This window comes from Sarcophilus harrisii, chromosome 1 (assembly GCF_902635505.1).
Source record: "Sarcophilus harrisii chromosome 1, mSarHar1.11, whole genome shotgun sequence".
Lineage (NCBI taxonomy): Eukaryota > Metazoa > Chordata > Mammalia > Dasyuromorphia > Dasyuridae > Sarcophilus > Sarcophilus harrisii.
In genome coordinates, this window is record NC_045426.1 from 628,462,431 (window position 1) to 628,486,857 (window position 24,427).

The window sequence follows — 24,427 nt, forward strand, 5'->3', positions numbered from 1 at the left end:
ATTGATAGAGTAAATATAATAAAAATAACAATACTACCTAAACTAACATATTTATTTAGATTTATTTATTTATTATTTATATATTTTTATTTATAATTATAAATTATATATAACATATAATTGCAAATTATATATTATTTCTTTAATTACAAATGATATATTATTTATTTAAATCTATTAATTTAGATTATACCAATCAAGAAAATATTTTACTGTGCTAGAAAAATAACAACAAAATTCATCTAGAAGAACAAAAGGTCAAGAATTTCAAGGGAATTAATGGAAAAAAAAGCAAGTGAAGGTAGCCTAGGTGTACCAGATATAAAACTATATTATAAAGCAGCGGTCATAAAAACCATTTAGTATTGGTTAAGAAAAATGTAGTTGGACAGTGGAATAGGTTAGGTTCACAGGACAAAATAGTCAATAACTATATAATCTAGTGTTTGACAAACCCAAAGACCCCAGCTTTTGGAATAAGAATTCACTATTTGACAAAAACTGCTGGGAAAATTAGAAACGAACATGGCAGAAACTAGGCATTGACCCACACCTAACACCATATACCAAGATAAGGTCAAAATGGGTTCATGATCTAGATATAAAGAATGATACTATAAACAAAATTAGAAGAACATAGGATATTTTACCTCTCAAACGTGTGGAGGAGAAAGGAATTTGTGACCAAAGAAGAACTAGAGATTATTATCAATCACAAAATAGATAATGTTGATTATTTTAAGTTAAAAAGATTTTGTACAAACAAAACTAATGCAGATAAGATTAGAATGGAAGCAATAAAATGGAAAAACATTTTTTACATTTAAAAGTTCTGATAAAGGATTCATTTCTAAAATATATGGAGAATTGACTCACATTTATAAAAATTAAGCTATACTCCAATTGATATGTGATCAAAGGATATGAACAGACAATTTTCAGATGAAGAAATTTAAACTATTTCTAGTCATATGAAAAGGTGCTTCAAATCAGTATTGATCAGAGTTATATAAATTAAGACTACTGTAACATACCACTACACCCCTCTCAGATTGTCTAAGACAGGAAAAGATAATGACAAATATTGAAGGGGATGTGGGAAATTGTGATATTAATGCATTGTTGATGGAATTGTGAAATGATTGAACTATGCTGGAGAGCAATTCTGGAGAGCCAAGGGCTATCAAACTGTGCCTATCCTTTGATCTTGCAGTTTCCTACTATGTCTGTATCCCAAAGAAATCATAAAAGAGGAAGAAGGACCCAAATGTGCAAAACTGTAGCAACTCTCTTTTATTGTAGCAAAAACTGGAAAATGAGTACATGCTCATCAATTGGGGAATGGCTGAATATTTTGTGGTATTTGAAGAAAATGGAAAATTTATGTTCTATAAAAATGTTTTTATAGATCAAGCTGAATTTAGAAAATCTTGGAAATATTTACAAGAACTGATGCTGAATAAACCATGCAGAACCAGGATTAATACATTATGCACAATAACAGCATGAATATGTGATGATCATCTATGAAAGATTTGATTCTTTTCAGTGGTTCATGATCCAAGGTAACCCCAATAGACTTTGGGTAGAAAATGCCATCTGCATCCAGAAAAACAAATTATGCATATTGAACATAAATCAATACATTCTACATTCACTTCTTTTTTCTGTTTTTTTTTTACTCTCCCATTGTTCTGATTTTGTCTCTTAACAGTGATTCATAAACCAATATATACTAAAAATAAATAAATTATTTTTTAAAATAAAAGGTTAGTATATTTAGTGTAACCTCACACCTAAAGCAGAAACTATTTGCACAACTTTCCTGACAAGTGGTCATCCTGTCTTTCCTGGAACAATATCAACAATATCACTGGTACAGAGCTTACCTAATAAAAAGCCACTCTTAGTTTTTCACCAATATATTTTTCACTTCCTCCCCCTTATATGAAACTGAAATATTACATTTGAAACTTCCACCAAGAGATAAGCAGCTATAAATAAAAAACCATCAAATCAACAGCTAGAGATCATCATGTTTTAATAAGACTGAATTATGATGAAGATCTTATTATAATGTAAAAAAATTATGCAAAGTAGTAAGGAACAAACATGATATGCGCTTATTGAATTAGACGGTGTAAATGATAAGTACTAGTAATAAAAAAAGAATGTTCATTTCATATTCCTGGCATAATATGTTCATCATCCTGTTATTTATCATTCAAAACTATTGGAATATACTTCTCTGAATTTAATTTGCAACATATAAAAACATCTTATAAAGACAAGGCTGTCATTTACTTTCTTTGACTTCAATTTGCTTATTTGTTAAATATTTAGGTTGGCCTGGAATAATCTGAAATGCAATTCCTGTCTCAAAAGATTGCTTATTTTTATACTATATATTTAAGTACCACTTTTAGGGCATTATTATCAGGTATATATTAATCAATACATAAATCAATAAGAATTCCCTAGAACAATTAATAAAAATGTGGCAAGCACTATAATATGTCAGGCAATGTGTTAATCTCTGGGGATACAATAAGAAATAAAATTAGTCTTTGTCCTCGGGGAACTTACAATGCAATGGGGAAAATAACATTGTTATGGGCCAGAACTTGAAAAAAGGTGTAAGTCACTGGAATTGATAGAGACAATGCTTTTGTACTTAGTTCATACCTTTAGAGTTCACACCTTTAAGAGAATTCACATATTTACTTCACATATTAGAGTTCACCCCTTTTAGAGATATATATATCTCTCTATATATATAATCATATATAAGGATGAGCTCCCAAAAGCAAACTAGAGACTCTAGGAGATTCACAAATCAGGATTCAGTTCAGAAGATTCACAAGTCAGAAGCCCACAAGCCCACTCTCAAAGGAGGAGTCAAGATCGATTCCAACTTCCATCTTTGTGCTGGCTGGAGGCTTTGGATTCAGAGGGAGCTAGAGACTGAAGCTGGAAGAGACAAAGGACTAGTGGCAAGAGCTCTAGGAACCAAGGAGAGAGATAGGCCTCTAAGAAAGCTAACTGGGCTATTTCGAAGGAGAAAATAAAGGACCAGGATTTTAATACCTGACTGGATTTGAGGTGATTATTACACTGAACTGAAATGAAGGCTGCCTCCAGAAGCTCCCTAAGAAATCTGCTCCCAGAGAACATTATATTTGAGAGAAGAACATTACATAACATGATAACAAAACTATACAAGACAAACTTTATATTGAATAAATTAGAAATATGTGACATAGGAAGGATACTTATAATAAAGAGGGCTTGGAGAAGCCTGCCCAAAAAATGTGGGATTTTAATTAATATTTACAGGAAGTCAAGGAAAGACTGGAGTAAGAGCAAAAGAGTTTGGGAGGAATTAGGGTTAGGTTAGATGAGAGTTGAGATTTATAGTGACATGTTTTTGAAACAATAATAAACAAAGGCCAGTGTCACTAGATCAAAGAATATGTGGTAGGGAGTTAAGTAAAAACAAACAAACAATTACTACAAGGGTTATGATGGAACTAGGTTATGAAAGACTTTAAAAAAAGTATTTTGTATTTGATCCTGGAGGCAATAGGGAACCATTTGAACTTATTGAGAAGAGGAGTAACATGATTTAACCTGCTTTTTAGAAAGGTTTGAATTGGGGAGAGATTTGAGACATACAGATCCACTTGAAGGCTGTTGCAGTAGTCCAGGAGCAAGGAATGAGACCTGACAATAGAGTGATAGCAGTGTTAGAAGAAACAAAAGTCTACATTTAAGAGATTTTACCTAGGTGAAATTTAATATAATCCTAAAGAATAAATGGGTAAAACAACAAATAACACCCAATCAATAACTTCATCCAAATATGACCTAATGAGATAATATACCAAAATTTGTGGGATGCAGCCAAAGTGCTTAGTATGGGAAATTATCTATCTCTACGTGCTTACTTGCAAAAATAGAGAAAGAGAAGATCAATGATTTGGGCTTACAACTAAAAAAGCTAAAAAAAAGAAGAAATCACAAACGCTCAATTAAATACCAAATTTGAAATTCTGAAACCAAAAGGGGAGATTAATAAAATTGAAAGTAGGAAAATTATTTAATTAATAAATAAAACTAAGAGTTTGTTTTATGAAAAAAGCTCAACAAAATAGAAAAAAACTTTAGTAAATTTGATTAGAAAAAGGAAAGAAGAAAATCAAATTGTTAGTTTTAAAATTGAAAAGGGAGAACTTTTCATCAAAGTAGAGGAAATTAGAATAATAATCATGAGTTATTTTACCCTACTACATGCCAATAAAATTGATAATCTAAGTGAAATGGATAAATATCTACAAAAATATAGATTACCTAGGTCAACAAAAGAGGAAATAATATTTTAAATAGTCTCATTTTAGAAAAAAAAAATAGAACAAGCTATTAATCAACTCCATAAGAAAAATCTCCAGAGCCAGATGGATTTACATGTGAATTCTACCAAACATTTAAAGAACAATTAATTACAATACTATATAAACTATTTGAGAAAATAGGGAAAGAAGGAGTCCAACCAAATTCCTTTGATGACACAGATATGGTACTGCTAACTAAACCAGGTAAGGCAAAAACAGAGAAAGAAAATGATAGAATAATTTCCTAATTAATATTGATGCAAAAATATTAAATAAAATATTAGCAAAAAGATGACAGAAAGCTACTCTCATGATAATACACTATGACCAAGTAGGATTTATACCAGGAATTCAGGGCTGGTTCAATATTGGGAAAACTATTAGCATAATTGACTATATCAATAACCAAATGAGCAGAAATCATATAATTATCTCAATAGATACAGAAAAAGCATTTGATAAAATCCAATGCCCATTCCTATTAAAAATATTAGAGAGTATAGGAATAAATGGACTTTTCCTTAAAATGACTAGTAGTATGTATTTAAAACCATCAGCAAGCATCGTATGCAATGGAGACAAACTAGAACCATTCCCAATAAGATCAAAGGTTAAACAAGGTTTTCCACTATCATCATTACTATTCAATATTGTATTAGAAATGTTAGCTTTGGCAATAAGAAAAGAAAAAGAGATTAAGGAATTAGAGTAGTTCATGAGGAAACCAAACTATCACTCTTTTCAGATGATATATATGATAGTATACTGAGAGAACCCTAAAGAATCAACTAACAAACTACAAGAAACAATTTTACACCTTTGGCAACATTGCATAATATAAAATAAATCCACATAAATCATCAGCATTTTTATATATTATCAACAAAGTCCAGTAGCAAGAGATACAAAGAGAAATTTCATTCAAAATAATTGTTGATAGTATAAAATATTTGGAAATATATCTGCCAAGTGAAAGTCAGTAACTATGTGAGCAAATCTGCCAAACACCTTCCACACACATAAAGTCAATTCTAATCAGTGCAAAAAATATCAAGTGCTCATGGATAGGCCAAGTGAATATAATAAAAATTATACTACCTAAATTAATCTACTTATTTAGTGCCATACCAATCAAACTCCCAAAAAATTATTTTACAGACCTAGAAAAAATAATTACAGTGTTCATCTGAAAAGAACAAAAAGTTAAGAATTTTAAGGGAATTAATGAAAAAAATGCCATTTAAAGTGGCCTAGCTGTGACAGACCTAAAACTATATTATGAAGTAGTGATTCATCAAATCCATTTGGTATGTGGTCAATCAATGGAATAGGTTAAAATCACAGGGCAAAAATTATAGTAATCTAGTGTTTGACAAACCCCAAAACCCTAGCTTTTGGGATAAGAACTCACTATTTAACAAAAACTGCTAAGTAAATTGGAAATAGTATAGAAGAACCTCACCACTGACCCACACCTAACATCACATACTAACATAGGTCAAAATGGGTTCTTGATTTAGACATAAAAAGTGACATTATAAGCAAATTAGAAGAAAATAGATCTATGGAGAAGATCTTTGTGTCCAAAGAATAACTGAAATTCATAATTTAACACCAAATAGATAATTTTGATTATACTAAGTAAAAAAGTTTCTGTACAAACAAAACTAACATATATAGAGAATTGACTTAAATTTATAAAGAATGCAAGTTATTCTCCAATTGATAAATGATCAAAGGATATGAACAATTTTCAGATGAAGAAATTAAAACCATTTCTAATTTGAAAAGATGCTCTAAAAATTATGCAAATTAAAACAACTCTGAAATACCACACTACGCATCTCTCAGATTGGCTTAGATGACAGGAAAAGATAATGACAAATGTTGGAGGGGATGTGGGAAAACTGGAACACTAATTTATTGTTATGGAACTGTGAATGGATCCAGCCATTCTGGAGAGGAACTTGGAATTATGTTCAAATATCATCAAACTATGCCTATCCTTTGATTCAGCAGTGTTTCTGTTGGGCCTATATCCTATAGACATCTTAAAGGAAGGAAAGGAACCCACATGTGCAAAAATGTTTGTGGCAGACCTTTTTGTAGTGGCAAGACACTGGAATCTGAATGGATGCCCATAGGTAAGAGAATGACTGAATAAATTATGATATATAAATGTTATGGACTATCATTATTCTATAAAAATCAATCAGTAGGATGATTTTAGAGAGGCCTGAAGACAATTGCATGAACTAATTCTAAGTGAAATGGGCAGAACCAGGAGGTCATAGTACTCAGCAACATCAATTATGATGAACATGACTCTTAAAAAATGAGATGATTGATGCCAGTTCCAACGATCTTATGATGAAGGGAGCCATCTATACCCAGAGAGAAAACATTGGAAACTGAATGTGGATCACAACATAACATTCTCACTCTTTTTGTTGTTGTTTGCTTGCATTTTTTTAATTTCTTTTCTTTTCTTTTTGATCTGATTTTTCTTGTCCAGACAGAGAATTTTATAAATATGTTTACACATATTAAATTTCACATATATTTAATATGTATAACATATATTGGATTGTTTGACATCTAGGGAAGGAGTGCGGGAGAAGGGGAAAATTTGAAACACAAGGGGTCAATATTGAAAAATTATCTGCACATATGTTTTGAAAATAAAAAGCTTTAAAATATTAATAAAAAATAAAATGAGATTGGGCTAGATGACCCATTAAAAAAAAAACCTCCTGACAATGCAATATCCAAAAATTAATTCCTATCTTTGAATGTACTCATCTATTTCCATCTATTTTGTACCAAAATAATATGAAATACCTTTGTTAAACAAAATTACTTTGTCAAAATGCCCATACTCTATATTTACCATATTTCTCATATTACAGAGTAATTACCCTATCAGAATAGGAAATAAGATTATTTTACATTATTGGCCAAGATGATAGAAAAATACAATGATAAATGTTGCAGTGCATGTGGAGAAACTGGACACTAATGCATTATTGGTGGAGTTGTGAAATGATCCAATCATTCCAGAGAACAATTTGAAACTATGTCCAAAGGGTTATGAAACTATGAATACCCTTTGTCACAGCAATGCTACTACTGGGTCTGTATGCTAAGCAAATCATAAAGGAGGGAAAAGGACCCAAATGTACAAAAATGTTTTTGGCAACTCTTTTTGTGGTAGCAAAGAACTGGAAAATGAGTAGCTGTCCAGAAATTGGGGAATGGCTAAATATGTTGTGGTATAGGAAAGTAATGGAATATTATAGTTCCATAAAAAAAGGATAAACAAACTGATTTTAGAAAAGTCCTGTTTTTATTTTGCTTGTGGTTTTCCCTTTTTTTCTGTTTTTTCCAACATGACTCATAAAGAAATGTGTCATTTTTTTATTCCATTCTAATAGGTAATATATGTGACAACAGAAAGAGAAATATTTTAAAAAAACTTCATGAGAAATCAAGAAATAATAAAATAAAACAAAAATAATATTACAAAAGAAGAAAATGTGAAATATCTCATTGGAAAAAAATAACTGAACTGAAATAGGTCTAAGAGAGATAATTTTAAAATGATTGGAAATATTTAAAATCATATTGAAAATATGATTTTAAAAAATCCCTAGACATCATCTTAGGGGAAATATGCAAGGAAAACTGCCCTGATATTCCAGAACTAGATGGTAAAAATAGAAATTTACAGACTGTACCTCATGAAAGATATCTCAAAATAACCACCTTCTTAATATTATAATCAAATTCCTGGGATCCCAGGTCAAGGTATCCAGAAAGAAACAATTTAAGTATCATAGTTACAGAATAATATAGCAATGTTCACCTTATAGGATCAGAGAGTTTGTAATATGATAGGAAAACAAAAGAACTAAGATTAACCTAAGTCTTCTACTCAGCAAAATTTGTTATAATCCTTTAGGAGAAAAGGATATTTAATGAAATAGAAGCCTTTCAAGTATTCTTGATGAAAAGACCAGAAATGAATAGAAAATTTGCCCATCTAATGCAAGACTTAAGAGAAGCATAAAAAGGCAAAGAGGAAAAGGAAATAACGGAATAAGGTTAAACTGTTTATGTTCCTACATGGGAAGATGATGCTTGTAACAAATAAGAATTTTCTCATTATTATAGCGATGAAATGTATATATAGATAGATTGCACAGATGTTAGTTTAATGTGAATGGGTGATATCTATAAAAAAAATAAAATTAAGGTGTGAGAGAAGAAGGTATTAGAAGAAAGAAAAAGGGAAAGGCAAAATGATGTAAATTGTCTGCCCTGTAAAGGGCAATTAAAAAAATTTATAGTAGAATGGAAGATGGGAGATATAAGGAGGAGTGAGTGAACCTTATTGACATCAGAATTGGTTCAAAGAGCAAATAATATACACACTTAATTGAATATAACAATCTCTCTTACCTTACAGGATAGTAAAATGAGAAGGGATAAGGATGGGAGCAGGTGATAAAAAGCAAAGTCAGATTTGGGAAGGTGATACTCAAAAGTGATTTACTTTTGAAAAGTGACAATTTGAAAGGAGAAAGAACATAGAATAAACAGGGAGAAACATAGCTAGCAAAAGTAATTGTGAAAAAATGATTGAAACAGATTTCTTTGATAAAGAACTCATTTCTCAAATACATAGAGAACTGAGTCATATTTAAAATAAGATCTGTTCCCCAATTGATAAATGTTATGGGCAAGAACTTGAAATAAGGTGCTAATAAGTGGAATTGATAGAGAAAATAGTCGTCGAATTTAGCATGGTTCAAAATGAATGATCTGATCCTACAAGGAGATGTTATGGGCCAGAACTTGAAACAAGGTACTAAGTGGAATTGAGGAGCCAATGGTTAAATCTAGTTTAGCATTGAGTTAATCCTACAACAAATAACGGTTTCTTAGGGATATAATGATTGGTGTATACACAGTGTGGGGAATATAAGCAAGAAGCTCTCAGGGCCAAAAGAACAAGCACACTAGCAGCTCTAGGAGGCTGAGACAGATTCATTCCATCTTCTATCTTTGTTGTGGCTGGAGGCTGAAGCACAAATCCTTGGAATTCAGAGAGATTCAGAGGCCAGAGAAGGAGGCAGCAGCTCAAACTCTCAGAACCAAGACTACAGAAGGCCTCCAGAAAAGCTAGCCGAAGCCCCAGGAAAAGAGACAAGACTTTGAAAGAGATAATAAAGGATTTGGACTTTAATCCCTGGCTGCACTTGTAGTAACTACTGAACTGAAAGGAAGGCTGCCTCCATAGACCCCAATAAAACCCCAACAAGAAAACTACATTTTAGAGAAAATTTTACAGATAAATAATCAAGTTTTTAGATGAAGCAATCATAGCTATCTATAGCCATATGAAAAAATTCTCTAACTCATTATAGATTAGAAAAATGCAAATTAAAACAATATTGAGGTACTACCTCAAACATATTAGATTGACTAATAGAAAACAAAATAAAAATGACAAATGTGGAGGAGGATAAAATGAAACATTAAGGCATTGTTGGTGGACTAAAGAACTGATTCAACCATACTGAAGAGCCATTTGGAACTTCCTTTGACTTACTAATATGTATCCCATAAGATATAAAAAAGGAAAATTCTTTATATATAAAAAAGTATTTATGTCAAGCTCTTTTCTGGGGAAAAAGAATTGGAAATTGAGAGCAGGTCCATCACACATTGGGAAATGGTTGAATAAATTGTGGTACATGGTTTTGATGGAATATTACTGTGTTATAAGAAACAATGAGTAGGATGCTCCAGCAAAAACCTGGAAGGACTTCCATAAGCTGATGAAAAGTGAAATGTACAATGCACAAAGTAACAGCAATATTATAAGATGATCAGGTATGAATGACATAACTATTCTTAGCAATACAATGATCCAATATAACACTGAAGGACTTTTGAAAAAAAAATGCTATCTATACCCAGAGAAAGAACTGATAGTGTCTGAATGCAGAGTGAAGCTTATTTCTTTTTCAATTTTCTTCATTTTACTTGAGGGTTTTTTAATTCATATTTTCTTTCACAAATTAATCTCATAGAAGAGTGAAAATGTATAATCTACATTGATTTTTCAACATTCTGAATGGATGGGGGGTGGAAGGAACAGAGAAAATTTGGAGCTCAGAAGTTTTAAAAACAAATGATGAAATTTGTTTTATGTGTGACTGGGAAAATAAAATATTAAATAAATAGAAAAATAATAATTTAAATAGCTACTTATCCTCCTTCTGGAACATTAGGTCTTTTGGGGAAAGCATCTTTTTTAGTTTTATTTTCTCGTAGACAAGCGCAATGTAATGTAGACAATAGGTACTTCTTTGAAAATAAATGGATTTTGTGAATGAATATTTTTAAAATAAACCTTCATAATATATATTTGTTTGATTAATTATATTATGTGCTTCTTTATCCTCTACAATGCTATGCAAATAATAGGAATTCAATAAATATTTGGTTGACTGATCATACATTTCTGTACCTCTGTATCTCTGACCACAAATGCTTAGCATAGTAAATAATCACTGTTTGATTGAAACAAAGAGCACTCGATACATAATACCTCATTAATTGAAAAAGTGCTTTCTTTCTGACAAACCAAGTAACTTTAAAAAATTGAATTCACCAATTTTTCCCATTGTACTGTGGGAAGAATCCTGAGACTAAAATGAGAAGATTCGTATTTGGAGACCTGTATTTGCCATTTAATTCTTGTATGAGCCAAGGTGGGCTACTTGTCATCCCTCAGATTTCATTTCCTCCTCTGAAAAGATGAAGTGGGTTGGTGCAGTATACTCACTGGATTACATGTTATCTTCTCACTTTAAATGTAATGATAAACAATACATTACCTTAAAAAATGCTAGTTTATAGCCCATGACTTGGTCTTCATTTTTTGGGGTGGGGTGGGGTGGGGAGGGGAGATGGAAGGAAGGAAGCAGTTTTATTTTGATTTTCTTTTCTACTAGCTCATCCCTTATGTTTCTGGCTATAAGGAACATTTGGTAAAAGCCTAATAAATACTACCTCAGTGAGTCTTGGAGAGCTTGTGAGTCAAGACACTTAGCAGATCACAAAAGGAAATAAAGGTGCCAGGTATTGTTACAAGACTTGCTTGTCTCTTTCAGGTTATAATTTGTTGGTTCTCCATGAGAATAAGGATTATTTAGATATGTCATTAGTGTTCTTACTTCCTAACTTTTTCTTTACCTTTTTTTTTTACCCCCTTCATACTTTTACAACCATATGTTCTTTGACATTCTTTTTAATTAGTGACAGATGGATGAAGAGATTTCAGATCCTAGACTTGATTTCATGCTGTTATGGTATTTTTTAAAGTGGTACAACACACAATATTTATCTCTTAATTCACTTTGCTTTCTCTTTAGTCTTTTCTTACTTCAGGTTTTCTACTTCCTATTTCTGTGGTCAGCAATTCTTCCAGTTCAGTTCATTGTTCACAAGAAATATCTTGTTCCTCCTTTGAACCATGGACTACATAGATAACAAGACAAGGTAGGAAGATGAATAAAATTCACTCCTTACATCAAAGGAAGTTTTAGGTGCATATAAATATAACTACAATTTAGCAAAAATGTGATATGCCTATCAAGATATAAAAAAGAGCTTTGAATGATCACAGGAGAGGCCAGCCATATCCAGTTGTGAGAGGGGGCAGACAAGGAAAGTTTCATAGGAAGGCGGCATTTAAGCAGGGCAGGAAGGATGGGGAAGATTTGGGGAGGCTTCAATTTGGAGGCAGGATATTCTATGTAAAATGAACAAAAGACTCCCCCAAATGTTCATTTTTTCATACACTGGATTCTTTCTTTGGGGAAATGATTTTTTTATTCTCTCCAATTCTAGCCTCCTATGTTTTATAGCTCTGGTATTTACTGTCAACTTCAGTATAACAATAAACAAACAAACAAACAAACAAAAAACAGCCTCAACTGTTAATGTTCATTAACATTTGCCTTTACTATCTTTTGTTATTATAATTATAGCTACATTTCCAAGTAGAGATTTCAATATTGCAAATATTGATAACCACATTCTTGATTTTGAGAAACTAAGTGGCCTAGACCTGGATTCAGAAAATTCAATTCTAGTCTTAGACATTTACTATCTCTGTTAAGCCTGGACAAGTCACTCAACTATCTAATTTCTTCAGTTGGGGATAATAATGCTACTTATCTTCCTGCCTTATAGTGAGGATAAAATAAGATATTTGTAAAGTACTTGGCATAGGTCTAGCATGTAAAGAGTAGTTAAATGTTTGTTCCATTTCTTCTTTTTTTCTTCCCTGCTTCCCTCTTTTTCTTATTTCCCTTCTTTCCTCCTTTAGTTTCCTTCCTCCCTTTATTTCATTCCTTCTCTCTTTTTCTCCTACTTTCTTCTTTCTTTGAATTACTCCTACCTATTTCCCTTTCCTTTTTTCTTTCCTTCCTTCCTTCATATGGCACTTTTTTGATGCTACTATGTTATTATTAATACCATCAATTATACTAACTCTGCTACTGTCTTTAATGCTACTTCTACAAATTATGATTATTCCCACAGTTGTATTATATCCACTGCTGCTATTACAAGTAGTGCTATTTCAAATGAAGTCTTGCATGTTGATATTATGACTATAGATATGAATGTTGAATGCATACCTGGCAGCCATCACCATTACTCCTGTTGCTACTACTACTACTACTCTTACCATCACTACTACTGCTACTATTGCTACTACTATTATTATCATTAATACTACTACTACAAATCATAGGCAGGATACCCAGTTGTCTCAAAATCAAGCTGTTCCCCAATGGATGAGTATCCTCACAATTTCCAATTCTTTACCACTATGTGGGATAGCACGATCCTCACTCAAATTGACTACTCAGAGGCATCTCTAGCTACAGAGAGAAAGTTTCTTTATTTAGATCTCAAGAAGTGGGTGGTCCTAGCACTGAGTCTAAAGAAGTTCAGTGCTTGGAGGATGCTGGGCAGAGGTTGTCAGCAACCTTTTATCCTCAAAACCCACCAAAAACCCAGTACTTTCCTAACCCATTTCATCCCTATTGGTTTCTAATTTCATTGGCTGGGTCCTTGTCTGCAGGGAATAAGGAAGTTTGTGGCCTTTCTGCAAGGTACTTTTGCCAAGGCTTTACAAGAATATGGTCATCACAACAAATTTTGCCAGGTCTGACATTAGCATTATTGTAAAGGGGTTAGTAATTTTATTTCTGAGAAATGGAAACTGAGGCTCTCAGACTTTAATTATTTTAATAAACTATCTCTAGGAGACTTCAAATATATATTTCACTTATCACTACAAAAAAGAATTGCTACAAATGTTTTTTGTGTGGTTGAAATGGGTTCATGATTTAGCCATAAACAGTGCTACTATAAGCAAATTAGAAAAAACAAAGGATATTCTGTCTCTCAGATTTGTGGAGAAGGAAGGAATTTGTGGGCAAAGAAGAACCATAGTACAATTTGGAATGCAAAGTGAATAATTGTGATTATGTTACGTTAAAAAAGTTTTCATACGAACAAAACTGATGCAGACAAGATTATAAAGGAAGCAGTAAACTGGGAAAAAATTCTGATAAAGTCCTCATTTCTAAAATATATAGAAAATTGATTCAAATTTATAATAATCCAAGCCATTCTCCAACTGATAAGTGATCAAATGATATGAATAGATAATTGTTGATGAAAAAATTAAAAACCCTTTCCAGTTTTATGAAAAAATGCTTTAAATCATTATTGATCCAAGAAATACAAATTAAGAGAACTCTTTGTTATCATTACACACCTCTCAGATTGATGAAGATGACAGAAAAAGATAATGATGAATATTGTAGAGGATATGGGAAAACCAGGCACTAATACATTGTTGGTAAAGTTGTGAACTGATCCAAACATTTTGGAGAGCAATGTGGAACAATGCTCAAAAGGCTATCAAACTGTTCCATCAATGTCTCTACTGGACCTATATTCCAAAGAGACTATAAAAAAAGGAAAAGGACCCACATGTGCAAAAATGTTTGTAGCAGCCCTTTTTGTAGTGGTGAGAAACTGAAAACTGAGTGGATGCCTATCAGTTGGAGAATGGCAGAATAAGTTATAGTATATGAATGTTATGGATTATTATTGTTACATAAGAAAGGATCAGCAGGATGATTTCAGAGAGGCTGGGAGAGGCTGACAGAAACTGATGTTAAGTGAAATGGGCAGAACCAGGAAACCATTGTACACAGGGACAACAAGTTTATAAGATGATTAATTCTGATGGACATGGCTCTTTTCAATAGTGAGGTAATTCAGATCAGTTCCAATAATCTTGTGACAAAAAGAGCCTTCTGCATCCAGAGAGAGGACTGTGGGGATTGAGTTTGAATCACAACATAATATTTTATCTTTTTTTTTTGGTTGTTTGCTTGTATTTTGTTTTCTCTCTCATTATTTTTCCTTTTATATCTGATTTTTTTTCTGCAGAATGATGATTGAGGAAAAGTGTAGAAGAATTGCACATATTTAACATATGTTGGATTACTTGCCATCTAGAAAAGGGACTGGGAAAAAGAAGAGAGAAAAAAAAAAGTGGAACATAAGGTTTTCCAAAGGTGAACATTGAAAACTATCTATGCATTTGTTTTGAATATAAAAAGCTTTATTTAAATGTTTTAGTACATGCAGATTGTCTTTCCTTTTTAAAAGATTTATTTCTAATACAGACCCAGTAGTCATAATGCTATATAAAATGGTATACAATGGTTTTGGATTCCTTTGGGCATCATTGCTTTCTGGAATGGTTGACATAATATTCATATACCACAATTTATTCAGCCATTCTCCAATTGATGGGCATCTACTCAGTTTCCATTTTTGGCCACTAAAAAGAGGGCCGCCACAAACATTCTTGTACATATAGGTCCCTTTTCCTTCTTTAGTGTCTCTTTGGGATAGAAGCCCAATAGTAACACTGCTGGATCAAAGGGTATGCACAGTTTAATAACTTTTTGAGCATAGTTGCAAATTGCTCTCCAGAATGGCTGGATGTATTCACAATTCCACCAACAATGTATCAGTGTCCCAGTTTTCCCACATCCCCTCCAACATTCTGCTTTATCCCTGTCATTCTAGCCAATCTGACAGGTGTCTTACTTGATTTTTAAAACCTTTTTGAGGCTTTTTCTATTCCTTACTCATTTTTAGAATATTTGATGTTTTTTAAAGTTTAGCACAGCAGCTGGGGCTTAGGGCATAGCATCCATATTTTTATTTATTTATTTATTTAATGCTTAGGGCTAGGAACATAATCTCTGGCTTTCTATGCTGGAGTTTCACATGCTGTGGCTTGGGCACTGCTCTAGGGTGGTCCAACCTAGGAGTACCTGTTATGTAGATATTCCAGCACGTAATTTCCCTTCTGCACTAAGTTTGAAGGCCTCACAGGTGGCTTGCTGAGCCAGGATCAAGGGCCCTCAGCTGTTTATCTGTGCTGTGGTTGAGGGTTTCCTTCTGCTTTGGTCTGGCACTCTCTGAACTTGACTTTTATCCCCCTTTATCCAAATGAAATAGACCTTTTCTAAGTCCTTCCAAATTATCTTAAGCTGGAAAATCCTTTTGCTCCCTCTGTTTTATGAGTTCTGCCACTCCAGAATCCAATGTTGTTCTTGAGGGAAACTGGAAAGCTCAGACAACCCCCTGATTTCTCTTCATTATCTTGTTTCCCCAAATAGTTTTTATCTATATGATTGCGAACAAGTCTCTGTCTCTGTCTCTCTCTCTCTCTCTCTCCCCGGTCTATTTATACATTTATACATCTATTTGCCTATCTCCTTCATTGTTAAAATGAAATGAAAATAGCACCTATTTCCCAGAATGTTTATGAGAATAAAATGTGATAATTTTTGTAGATTGCTTTGCAATCATTAAATAACTATAGAAATGCTAGTTATTAATATTAATATCATTAGTACCACTACTACTTTACATAGTGCTTTCAAACCTGAAAGTGATATTGTTACTCTGATGATAGGTATAAAGATAATAATATTGATAATATGATAATACTGATAATATAATTGTAACACTGACAAATATTAGAAATACTTCAAATAATATTACCAATTCTGATATTGCTGTTATCTCTACTATTGTTATAATTACCACTATAGGTACTACTACCAATAGTGTTTCCAATAGTGTTTCTATTGCTGCTCCATTGATGACTATCACTACTCCATTTACTATCACCATTAATAATACTATCTCTCTCTCTTATTATCTATATATATGTATATATGTGTATATATATATATGTATATTTTGTTGATAACCCTCTTATTTTTAACAATGTAAACATCATCAGTGTCTGAGCTCCTTCTATCAGTGTAGTTCATATCCCCTGTATCCTTAAGAAGATACTTTTATTTTTTTTGTTCCCTTCAAGAACAACAACTCAATTATCACTAATCATCTGCTTATTTAGTGGTCAATGCTTGTGAATTTTGCTACACTAGTCTTTACCAGTCTGTCACCAGATGACAAACAAAGCATTTGTATATGATGCTTACTCAAAGCTTTTCCTATTTATGGAACACAATTATTGGTAGGTGCTTAAACATCCTGGGGTCTCCTCCATTACAAGAGAAGGTCCCAGAGGAGAACTTTTATATGATATGATGAATTCAATAAATAAAGGAAATGGGAACAAAAAATGTAAACCTAAGGTCTGGCTTAAGGTGATCAGCATTATCAAGGCAAGCTTTGGTAGGAGAGGACAGAGGAGAGGACCATTATTTTAGCTGGGCATAAATCCAGTTTAAGATATCCTGAACTCCTAAAATATTTTCTTGAATAATGATTATAAAATAGCAAAGTAGGAGGCAGTAAATAATAAGAATCAGGATTAGATTTGAGATTTAAATAAGTTGGGTATTATTGGCTTTGAATATGTATATTTTCCCCTTAATTTTACATAAACTTTTATAAAATAGATATATTATAATATTGGTGTTAGAATAAAAGGCAGTACTTGCTATGTAATGAGGAATAAGATAAAGCTAATAAAATGCACAGAAGTAATATCATATGAGCAAATTTAAGCTATAACATACTCTATACAATTTTAGGGCCACCAGAATATATGACATGACATATTATTTATGATGTTAAGCTATTAGAAATTCTTGATTGAGAGAATTCCTATTGTTTTATTACCTTTTTAAACATTTAGTCTTAGAGAGTTTCTTAATATAACTTGTCAAGGGTCACACAGCCAATGTATGTTACAGGTTGAATTTGAATCCAAGTCTTCCTGGTTTCAAAATTGTCTCTCCAATCACTATATCTGGCTATCTCTGATGGGATAACTTTAATTTCATAACTAGAATAATAGAATATGATAGTTAAAATTGAAGATAGAGATGTTTTGGGGCTAGGTTGAACCAGTCAATCAGAAAATACTACAATTTATGGCTTGGCTTATTGTTTTTATAATTCTTTAGAATTAACTGATCAAGACAGTGTTAATGATTTGTATTAAACATAAGAATGCCATGTATACTCTTTTTCACTCCCAGAGAGCCAAAACATTTATCAAAACATCATAGATCTTAGGAAAGTTTATCCCCTAGCCGCAATAAACAAACTGAGATCTGTACATGGTTAAAGTTATTTCTTTAAAGTCACACAAGCTAATATTAGAGTCCCAGGATCTTTTCATTTTATTGTGATTCTTCTAGAGCTGAGTAAATCAGAGTACTATAACTTGGTTGAAAGTTCACTTCTCTCATTTGTTAATTGTGCTATCTTTGGAGAAAGTCCTTTGATTTTTTTTTTGTATCTCAGTTTTTCTCATTTGGAAAATTGATATAATAAAAGTCTATCTAATTGCTCTTTTTACAGGTTTGTTGCAATTATTCATAAAATGCACACACAAATATGTACATATATGTTTGAAATCATTTAGACCAACAAAACAATGCAGAAATGCAAATTATTTTATGATGAAAGCTTTGAAATTTAAAACAGACATTACACTGAATTTCTACACTTAAAAATATGCAACATTCCAGGAATCCTTTAATGTATAAATCATCATAAGAATATATCACCATACTAATTTATCTGTTCTATCTAAAGAATATTTTTTCTATATAAAGAATATTTTTGAAGTAAACAAATTTATAGAATTTATAAACTCATCCAAGTCAGAGATTAAAACAAGATTTTAAAAAATGTAATGAAATGGAACGGAATGTTATTTATTATTATCTATCACCTGTAAAATGGGAATAGGAATATTTTAATGCACATTTCACTGAAGTGCAATGAAGCAATGACTTTTTAATCTTAAATCCATTGTAGAAATACAAGGCAGTCCTAATATTGTACTGAATGCTTCTGTAAATCTATCATTTATTATATGGTTCTTGGTTACAGATTCTAAATAATTTATTCTTTCACTCAATTCAGTTCTTTTTTAATAAAAGTATAGATTCATCAAATGTCAGAAAAGACATGCCCACTCTTACCATATTTTTTTTCAATATAATATCTATTTCTTAACAACTAACAGGATTTTATAATTGGATTTGGAACAATTATTAACTGCTTCCTAGGTATAAGGAACGATGTATACAAAAAGAAAAGTATGCAATGAATTTTCAAACTCTTTGTTTTTCTCTTATATTACTAAGTAATCTATTCCTGTTCAAATATTCAGATCTATTCCTGATCTCATCAAATGATGTCTCTAAGTATTACGGAGGTTACTTCAACAATTGTGATCACAGATAACAAAGGCTTTAGGAGACCACTGAGAAAGAAAAGACAGATGAGAAAGAAGAGAGAGAGAGAGAGAGAGAGAGAGAGAGAGAGAGAGAGAGAGAGAGAGAGAGAGAAATGAATGGGAAGGAGGGAGGCCCAGAGAGAGTGACAGTGATAGAAACAGAGACAGAGACAAAGTTGTGGGAACAAAGAGAAACAGATAGACACAAAGATAGTGTGCTTACACTTTCACTACCTCCAGTCAGTTTTCTACTATTACATTTCAAAGCAGATATTGGCTTGTGTTAGTACAGAGTGTCCTACCTTGGATTTCCATATTCCATTGAAATTTAAGTTCCTTCTATCCCTCCTCCTAAAAATGTTTATGAATTTCAATTCATTTCTGTTGAGGGAATACCAAATCATAATAATAACCAATATGCTTTTATTTGAATCTCACCATATATAAAATAGTAACTAGGACATCTTCTGTTGTTATATTTCTTGTTGATATCATCAGCTACTATAATTTTAATTAGTCTCCATGTAAATGACTCCCAGATCTATATATCTAGTTCTTGAGCTACATCTTTCATCACTCAACTACTTATTAGAAATTTCAAACTAAAAGACCTCCTGAATGAACAGCTCACATGTAGCCATGTTCAAAATAGATATCATTATCTTCCCCACAAAACTCATTACTTTTCTTAGTTCTGTATTTCTTTTGCAAATTATATGAGCATTTAAGCATCCATTGTGTGCCAATCATTGTGTATCATTCTTCCAATATACCAAAATCATTTTCTCAGTAATAATTGACTTCTCATTCTTTCTTACCCCCACCCATACAATCAATTATATACTCTTACTTTGACTACCTCTAAAATTCTTGCATCTGCTTAATTTTCTCTATTCATATAATCGGTGACCTAGTAGAAATATTTCACATCTCCAATTTGCCTTGACTATTGCAATTTGCCTCTGTCTCTTCTCTCTTCTGTCTTTTCCATAATTCATATAACTATCAAATGTTTATTTTTCCATTAGCATCCATTTTGACTATATTATTCCCAAAGTCACTGACCTCTAGTAGTTCCTTATTGTCTTTAGGATAAATTATAATTGTCTTTCTTGAATTTTGCCTATTTTTCAGAGTCTTAGTACATTACTCCCTTTCCAGAACTGTACACTCTCATTAATTCTCTTTTCTATTGCTTCTATATGACATCCCATTTCTATATCTTTGCAGCAGGTTCTTCTTCTTCTGTACCTGAGAGAAGTTCTCTTTTCCTTCAATATTTATCTTAAACAATACCTTCTACATGAAGTTTCTTCTGGTCCTACTACCTCTCTCTGTACACACAAACAAACACACACAAACACACACACACACATTCAATTGCTTTACATTTTTCTGAGTTTACTCACAGACGTTCCTAGACCAAAAGCAGGGTGCCTTGTCAGAAAAACCTAAATTCAAAATCATCCCCAGACACTTCCTTGCTGTATTATTCTAAGCAAGTGACCTAACCTCTGTTTGCCTCAGTTTCTTCAAGTGGAAAAAGAGAATAATAATTGCACCTACTTCATAAGGTTGTTATGAGAATCTAATGAGAAAAAAATTATTTAAAATGCTTACTATAGTGTCTCACACGTAGCATTCATTATAGAATTGCTTTTCTAATTCCTTATTTCCCTTTAGAGAAGGAAGTATTTTAGTCTTTTTTATTATGTTTATAGGATTTACCACATAGAAGGCTCTTAATATTTGTTTGTTTTTTAACTGTTGATTTATCAAATATTTCTTATATATTTCTTTACCTCAACACTCAGAATCAATGATTTTATCAAAATCAATAACACTTAGAATTCAAGTATTATTATGGCCCAAAACTGAATTATCATTTGATTAACTTGTTAAAGAGGCTCTCCATACAGAGTGAACCTTGGACTATAAACTGACAGTTTCTCCCTGAGTTCTTTTTAGTTTCATAGAACCCAGCATATTCTGCTCTCAGAGCCTTCAAGTAATGTTGGGATTGCCTTCATGTCACAACAAGGCATTGGAATAGGAATTTTACATTTAACTTGTACTGCAGACATCTGGCTATGAGTCTTATACTCTTATGAGACACTGGGTACCATGATCCTAGCATTGAAGTTGTTTCTCCAGTCACAGTAGGCTTAAAAATATTTATTGAACAGAAATAAATTGAAAATAGGGAACAGAGGCTTGAGCAGAGAGTAAAGATTTCTTTGGTTTACTGGGGTGCACAATATGATTCTGAGCTGCTACACCTGTAATTATAGAGCAATTAGAAACAGCTGGCAGAGATTAGCAGTGAATAAAAGAATTGATAGAATACATTTCATTCTAATAAGGTAGGGAAAAAGGAAAATAAAATATTTGCTGTTTCATAGCTTATATTTCATTTTATTTTTTGAGAAGAAGTATTTGAAGATTTCATAGCACTTTGGGTTCTTGTTGGTATGACTTTACCTCTTCTTATCAGGCCCAATTTCTATTATGATCCTTCATAATCATCATCATTTCCTATACTTGTGCTTGTAGTTTACTTTCTCCCTTCCAACTCTGTGTTGTCTTCCCCTTTTAGAATTTAAATTCCTTGAAGTCAAGGACAATTTTGTTTATGTTGATTTGTATTGAAAATCTTATAACAATACTAGACACACAATAAACACCCAATACATGGCTTATATTCATTCATTCAGTCATTGGTGTTCAGTCATGCAATACACTAGAGGATGGCCTTCCTCACCCCATGTAGAGTATTGAATCTGTTTTTTTTCTCTTCTAATTTGGGTTGTGGCTGGATTGATAGTGAGACAAATTGGAATGAATGAATGAAAAACCATTGAATATGTGTTTACTATTTCCAAGGCAATGGGCTAATGCAAAATAAAATAAATCATTGACTTCAAGAAACATACTTTCTAATGTTGGGGATAAAAATAGGAAATATGTGGATATAGAAAACAGTTTTAGTTTGGGAAATCACAGGAATATTGAGTTGAGCCATAGGACTGTCAATTGAAATCATTTCCAGGAGCAACAGTAGTGATGATGTAATTATTGTGCCCAGAGCAAGAGAAAAATTGAATAAAATCAGAGTGAAATGTGTATAGCAGTAGTATAACAGGGAGATAGCAAGGATAGTAAGTGAATGAGAAGAGTTCATCGATGAGTGGGTTATCTCTGGAGAACAGTTCAGATATGGGAGGGTGTAAAGTACAGGCTAGCTCCCTGAAGGGCTCCAGAGTCAGCCAGAGTCAGGATAAATCAAAGTCCTTAGTCTTCAGGAGGAGAAGTGAAGAAGACAAGCTGCCATACAACTTGCCAAAGATATATCCTGGATTCTGGAGACTGGAGTCTCCATCCCCTCTCCTCCTTGTCCCACTACCAAGTGCCTCTCATTTCTATCCCTCCTCCCTCCAGTCCTACAATTATCTTACTACCAAAACATTCAGCAAGCCCCAATGGTGAGGAGAGCCATCATTCAAATATATGCTAATAGAGCCATTTTCTCACATTGAATATGTAACTTTAAGTGCTCTCTTGTCTAATTCAGAGTTTCAGCCCTCTACAATAGGGAAGCATGGGAAAAAGATGAACAGGATAAAACATGGTGAGAGATCAGGGACTGGCTAGGATTAGAAGCTATGTGACTTTGTGCTCATGCACAATATTAAACTGAAGGCAAGGACTTTTCCATTTTTTTTCCCTTTTCAATCCAGTATGTAACATATTTCCTTCCAAAAACTAATAATATTTATAGCAAACCCCAAGACTTATAAATCACTTTACAAATATTATGTAATTTTAATCTTCTCAACAATCTGAAGAGGTAGGGGAAATTCTTATCTCCATTTTATAGATTAGGAAATTGAGGCAAAAGTTATGTTAGTAACACAGCTAGTACATATTTGAGTCTGGATTTCAAATTCAGTTTTTCTGATTTTAGGCCCAATGCTCTGTTTACTGATCACCTCCTAATAATTAATTCTTGTTGACTGATTAATTGAAGCACTCACCTACCATGAGGCCTGGCACATTATTGTTTTTCTTTAGTTCTTCAGTCATGTCTGAAATTTCCTGAAGAAATAAACCATACCATACCAATACGGCCATGGGATTTTCTTGGAAAAGATACTGTAATGATTTATCATTTCTTTCTCCAGTGTATTAAGATAAACAGAAGTTAAATATTTTCCCAGAATCACATAATTATTAAGCATATAAGGCTTGATTTGAACTTACCTCTCCCCAATTCCAGGCCTAAAACTTTATTTACAGAGCCATCCACCTATATATCTGTAAGTGATTAAATAAGTGTTTTTGATTAACTGACAACAATCAAAAATATGTTTGGGAATGAGTTTGAAAGGTGAGTAGCTTAAATATTCCAATGAGAAGTGTCTATAGGGAATATTAAAATGTTGTAGTATCAATAGAAACAGCAGCAACTACAGTGGTAATGATATGTTCAAAGATTCAGATTCAGGAAAACTTTGAGTTTTAGTGTGAGCCCTATCATTGCCTTTTTTTATTTTTCCCATCAGGATTTGTGATTTTCAACTAAATCAATTTTTTTCTTTTATTTTCAACTTCTTCATCTATAAAAAGGATTGATAAACCTTTCACAAATTACCTCATTGGATTGTTGTAAAGATCAAATGAGATAAAAGATGTGAATTTCTTTTCTTTGTGAAACGTACATCATCATATGAACACTAATACTAATAATTGATATAGAGGTAACAGAATAAGGAAAATATGGGTTTTAATCCCAACTTTGGAATTATTAGGATTTTCGAATTTGAGCAAGTCACTTAATTTCCATGGAATTTCCTGTTATCCTATATCCTATATCCTATGTTATCCTATATCCTAAAACTTATAAGTCATGATCTAAGTTAGAACAGGTAGTTCCCACATCGGTGGTTTTTCACAACAATGAAATTTGCAAAACTTCCAATGATTTCTAAAAGAGTTTAGCAGATCATTAAGAAAAAATGTTCCACAAAATTAGAAACAAATAGTTGGACCAGTTTTCTTTCTTTCTTTCTTTCTTTTTTTTTTTTGAAATAAATAAAAAAATATTTATTTATTTATTTATTTTAATAATTATAACTTTTTATTGATAGAACCTATGTGGGGTAATTTTTTACAACATTATCCT

General features: G+C 32.3%; 1 pseudogene; it reads right to left on the reverse strand.

The window, feature by feature from the left end:
- LOC100930677 overlaps positions 1–24,427 on the reverse strand; it is a 65,210-nt pseudogene that overhangs the window by 16,423 nt on the left and 24,360 nt on the right.